The sequence below is a fragment of the Elaeis guineensis genome, chromosome 14, assembly GCF_000442705.2.
Source record: "Elaeis guineensis isolate ETL-2024a chromosome 14, EG11, whole genome shotgun sequence".
In the NCBI taxonomy this organism is placed as follows: domain Eukaryota; kingdom Viridiplantae; phylum Streptophyta; class Magnoliopsida; order Arecales; family Arecaceae; genus Elaeis; species Elaeis guineensis.
The window spans coordinates 50,032,188-50,038,404 of NC_026006.2; positions in this window are offsets into that span (position 1 = coordinate 50,032,188).

The following is a 6,217-nucleotide window of genomic DNA, read 5'->3' on the forward strand; positions in this document are numbered from 1 at the left end:
TTTATTTATTTATAATTCATGTACTTATACAAAAGGAGCACAACCGTCAACAGGCTGACGATTGGCTTTGGGACACTATTCCCAATAATTTTTGCACTATCGGATGGTGGGTGGCAGTTTTCTCACGAGATCGGATGGCTAAGGGAGCTTCATCCCATATCAAGTGGTGGTGGCCCACAGGTTTTACGTAATCGAATGATCCACAGTATTTCTTGATGTGATCTAATCGTCAGGATTCATGCCGACTAAAGAAGAAAATCTGAGAGATGATCCGACCTTGCTGTGTGTGATCCAACGGCCAATATCACACCCCAGCTTGATCCAATAGCTAGAATCAAAGCCGACTCTAATCTGACTGAAATTGAGCTTTAATCTATGAAATCTAGGTGGGTGGATGATAATCTGATGGCCAAAAAATTAACTTATGCCTAGACACACTTGGGATGCAAATTCGAGAGGAATTAAGAGTCCATGGATGGTCAGGACTTGGAGAAACTCCACAGGCTATAAAACGGGGGACTATGGATAAGAGAAGGGAGAGAAAGAGCAGAAGCAGGGAAGCAGAGCAAGTAGTAGCAGTCTTTTATTTTTCTTAGCACTTGTTTAGGGAAGAATATGGAGGAAGTGATCAAGATCTCTATGCGTGGCTAAATTTCTTCAAATCGAGAAGACGACAAAGCCTGTAAATGGGTTCTTATTTTTTTTTGTATTTAATTTTCATATAATAAAATTATATTTTTATTTTATATCTTTTTATTATTCTAAGATATTGATCTAGTCTACACGGCCTATACCCTCTACAGATGTGCCATGATCTCCGAATATGGTACATGCCCAGGAGAGATAGATCGTAGTATGTTAGATTAAATTCTATATCTTATAATTAGATTTAGATAGTTTATATTCTAAACGGATAAACTATGATCTACAGATACAGTCTGTACCTCTCAGAGATAAACTATAGTAATACTCTAATCACAAGTATTGATATTACAATATAAGAAAATAAAAAAAATAAAATTTATTTTATATGGTGGATTCAAAATTTCTTAGCTATCTCTCTGACTTGCTTTCATTCATAAATTATTTTATGCTTACAATTTAATTGTTGCTATTTTATTTCTTTTAAATTCTTCTATAATCAATTCTCTTTTATTACTTCTTCATAAAATAATTATCCTAGATCTCTAAGGATACGATCTCGATTCATCCTATCTATATAGTTTAAGTTGATTTTTATATCGGACTGCCCACGATAGTGATCAAATTTTGGGCCTAACAATTTCGATTCGTATGATAGTGGAAAGATACCCTATCATAATGTCCTATTAGAATGTGACTTAGTACCCTGATGAGACTGACATAACAACCTAAAAATTCTGACTAAACCACCTACAGCTCCGTCTTTATATAAAAAGATATAAGGGGATCATCAGGTAAGCTCGATTGGAAAAAAAAAGAACATACCACCACTCTCCTCCCACTCTCACACTTTTCTTTGCTGTTCTCAAGGCTCCAACTAATTTAAACATTGGAGGATCCTCCATCAGAAACTCTTCGACGAGTATGAACTTCTCTTGTAGGTTTCCTCCAACATCCTGGCTCCTAGATGACGTCCAACTCCAGCCACATCATCAACAACCAAACATTTGCAGCAACAGAATTGAGACTGGAGGAAGAGCCAAGCTCGTTTCAAAAAAAGAAAAGAGAACATAGTGCGGATGAGAGCACACAACTCCACCACCTCTCATTGATAGTTTATCTATCGTAGCCAGAGCAGTGCCGCTCGAGGGTCCATTATAGTGCAACTCCCTATTATGATGGATCCGTAATCCCTTGATGCCCTGGCTCAACAGATCCAGACCCTAACTAGCATTGTGGAATGGCTCCAACAGTAGGTGGTAGAGTCGTAGTAGCAGCACCCGGAGCTGCCCCCCATGCGGCTTCCTCTCAACGTAGCCGACGATCTCACCCCCAGAGCCCGAAGCCTGCCTCTTGATGGCATTTTCACTTTGCTCCTACTTCAATGCCCTGGTCATTCTTCCATCGGAGCTGGAGGGAGAAGGACTGGCGACAACACTTTTTTTGATGGAGATTTGACTCTGAGCTATTCTTTTAAGCCCAAAAAATCACGACGGTAGGAGGAGCTTGAGAGAACACTCCAAAATATCGAGCACCATCTTGATGAAGTCTAAAGTGGGTGTCATTAAAACAATGGTGGCATCAACTTTAACTTCCAACCTCCTTTGTCCCAGACCATTCTAAGGGAATCGATTTCGAGCCGGGTCAAGATGCTGACTCAACATGTCTGGTGGAGCCGTACGATAGCTTCTCAAATCTCCTCGATTGTCTAGAGGGTTATAAGACCCTTGAATTGCTGTAGGGTGCCTCGAATGCCCTCTTTTGCTTCATCTTCCTTGCGATCCTAAGAAAATCAGTACAGACATGGTATTCGAGACTCCAGCCCAAATCAATTCAATCGTTTGTGTAGTTTGACAGGATATTCATTGTTTATTTCAGTAGCAACTGAGCTCAATCAAAAATTCTGACAGCCTTTTCTCTCTCCAACAAAAAGAGAGTGAGTCACTATGCAATTATGTTGGGTGTTTCAATGCTGCCTCATTGGAGGTATGCAACCTCGGCAAGTTGGTGGCAATGTTGATGCTCAAACGAGAACTCTGGAATGACTGCCTCATTTTCTTTCTCGATAAAAACTTTTCGAGGGATTATGATGACCTGTTAGCCTGATCCCAGAAGTATGCTCTGACGGAAGAAGTTCAGGTGGCGCACAAGCAAGCTACAAGAAAAAAGACCTCTGTCAAGAAGCAGGGTCAAAAAGATTCTCGAACAATTTGAGCGGAAAGAGAATTCTCCTGACCGTCGATGAACCATCAACTGAGGAGCCCATCTCAGTGATTCAATAGCCATACCTCTCTATCCACTCCTCGGGCCCAAGTCCTAATGGAGATCAAGGACCATAAGTATATTTGAAAGCATGAACCAATGAAGGCCCCTCTAGACAAGAGGACTAATAGAAAGTACTGTCACTTTCATCGTGACCATGGTCACAATACCGAGGAATGCCTCCAGGTCAAAGACGAGATCGAGATCCTAATCCAAAAAGGCTACTTTGGTAAGTATATTCGATAGCAGTAGAATCAAGCCCTCGAAGAGCTATAGCAGTGCTAGCCCAATGAAGAGGACAATGGCAATCGACCGATGACTAGTGTCATCAATGTGATTTCTGGCCTTGCTGACAATATGGAAGCAGAGGACCAAGTCGAAGAGGCAAAGAGACTGCACTAGTGACATTGTTTCTTTTTCTGATAATGACCTCTAACAGGTGCAAACCTCTTATGATGATGCTATTGTCATGTCAATGATGAGAGTAAATAATGATGTAAAAAAAAAAATTTAATTGATAATGGGAGCTTAGCCGATATCTTGTTTTATGATGCTTTTCAAAAAATAAAATTACGTACCATCTGAAAGTCAACATTTCATTGGTCAGATTCTTTGGAGACTCCATGACCGTGGAGGGCAAAATAATTCTTCCAATGATTGCCAGGCAAAAACCCTAGAGTTGGACTATGTAATTAACCTTCTTGGTTGTTTGAATGCCTTCTGCCTATAATGCAATTCTCGGGCGACCCAGATTGAATGCTCTGCGAGCTATTATCTCTAGGTACCACCTACTTGTTAAATTTTCGATCCAAAGTGGGTGTTGGTGTGATATGAGGAGATCAAGTCTTGGTCCATTACTACTTCTTGGCAATAATAAAAGAGAAGCGTCTAGTGGAAGCATTACCGATCGAAGACCACAAGGAGGCGAAGAAAGTTCGAGGTGAACCGGCTAAATGACTTGTAGCTGCTCCACTCGACGATGATCCAAGTAGGATCGTCCAGCTTGGAGCAGAGTTAGCATTGGACCTCAAGGATCGACTAATATCATTTCTACACGCCTATGAGGACGTCTTTATCTAGTTAGCCTCGAACATGCCTGTTATATCTTTTCATGTTATTATCCACAGGTTGAAGGTAGATTTGAGCCATCATTCTATTCGATAAAAGAAAAGAAACTTTGCCTCCGAGCAATAACAAGCGATCGAGGAGGAGGTCGACAAACTTTTGGCAGTAGGATTCATTCGAGAAGCCCAATATCTAGAGTAGATTACTAATGTCATCATGGTGAAGAAAGCAAATGGTAAGTGATGAATTTGTATCGACTACACTGATCTCAATAAGGTCTGTCTGAAGGATATTTTTTTTTTTTGAGGATTGATCAACTTGTAGACACCACATTGGGATGCTAGCTCCTAAGCTTCATGGGTACCTTCTCTAGCTACAATCATATTTGGATGGACCCCAAGGATGAGGAGAAGATAGCATTTATAACTAACAAAAGTCTGTATCATTATAAAATGATGCCTTTTAGATTGAAAAATATAAGAGCTACATATTAGTGCCTCATCAACAAGATGTTTAAACATTAGATCGGATAAAATATATAAGTCTATGTTGACGATATGCTGGTCAAAAGTATGGAAGCCAATCGGCACATTACGGATTTGAAGGAAGCATTCACTAAACTAAGATGAAATCAAATGAAGCTCAACCTCATTAAATGTACCTTCGAAGTAACCTCAAAAAAGTTTCTTAGGTCCATGGTAACCTAGAGGGGGATTGAGATGAACTCGAAGAAAATTCGAGCATTGCCGGAGATGAAGCACCCAAGGACCAAAAGGGCTGTGTAGCAACTAACAGGCCATGTAGCTGCCCTCAGTAGATTTATTTCAAGATTGACTAAAAAATACCTTCCATTCTTCAAAACTCTTAGGCAATTGAAAAGCTTCGAATGGCCGGATGAGTACTAAAGAGCATTTGAAGAGCCCAAATAATATCTCAGATCACCCCCACTACTCTCCACACCAAACACAGGTGAAGACTTGTACTTAATACTTATCAATCTCACATATTGCTGTCAGTTCTATGTTGGTCCAAGAAGATGCAGGTGTCCAAAGACCTATCCACTATACCAACAAGCTCCTTAGGGATGTTGAAATGAGATATTCAAAAGTTGAGAAGATGATCTATGCACTATGTTGGGCCTTATGTAGTGCTCTCAAGGCTCAGGGGATCAAAGCTAAGGTCAAGATCTAAAGTCCATGAAGTGGTCATGGAGTTTCTAGGGCTAGTTTGGGCTCTAAGACGAAAGACTGACAACTTTTCGGGTCTTGAGGTTCAGGGATTTTGGACCTTGAAGGGCTAACTTATATTTGGACTAGGATTGAATCTAAGATTATGAAATTGGATCAAGTCATAGATGTACATGGCTTGGATGAGCGCAATCTTATATTGAGTTAGCCAGGATAGTTTTTTGGATTGGGTCATATTGACCCTGTATATAAAGATACAATGTATTCTGACTCAATAAAGCGAAAAAATACTAAATCATTTTCTCCCTAATATTCTCTCTCTTCCTTCCTCTTTCTCTGATCTTCTCCATGTTCTAGCAGCAAGAAACCCTAGGGTTTCTTGACCGCCAATCCCAAAAAGAAAAGAAAGGAGGTACTAGGGTTTCTAGCGCCCTCCTTGTGCACACCTCCTTTTTTGTGCGCCCCCTCTTGGCCGCCCAAGAGGAGTTTCACACCTCATCTTTTATTTTCTGGAGACTTCATCAAGGATACTTTCAGGTCTCAAAAGATAGATTTCAGATCTGGTGGAGAAGGGGTTCCAATTGCAGAAAGAAATTCTACCAACAGAAATTACAAGGCTGCTGAAATCTTGAAGGCTGTTTTGTTTTGCTTGGTTGTTGGCCTTCATGCACCTCCATGATCTGATCCTTGCTGTTTTCTGACATCCACAATCTAAAAAAGTTGCTCCAACAATTGGTATCAGAGCACGAATTTTGTGGAGAAAGAAGGAGACTCCAGAAGTTGAAAATCTTCAAAGGTTGAAATTTTAGTAAGGACCCTGTCAAGGTATTTCTCAAATCCCTTGGAGTTTTGTTGTGTTTTTGGTTTAGATCCAGCCATGGGAAGTAACATGAAGGTTGATTTTGAGAAGTTTGATGGGAAAAAAAAAAATTTCATATCAAAAGTTCGGGTAGAAGATCTTTTGGTTCAAATAGATCTAGATCAGGCATTGGAGGAGAAAACTGAAGGGATGATGAATCATCAGTGGATATCTCTGGAGAAGAAGGCTTGTTCTATGATTA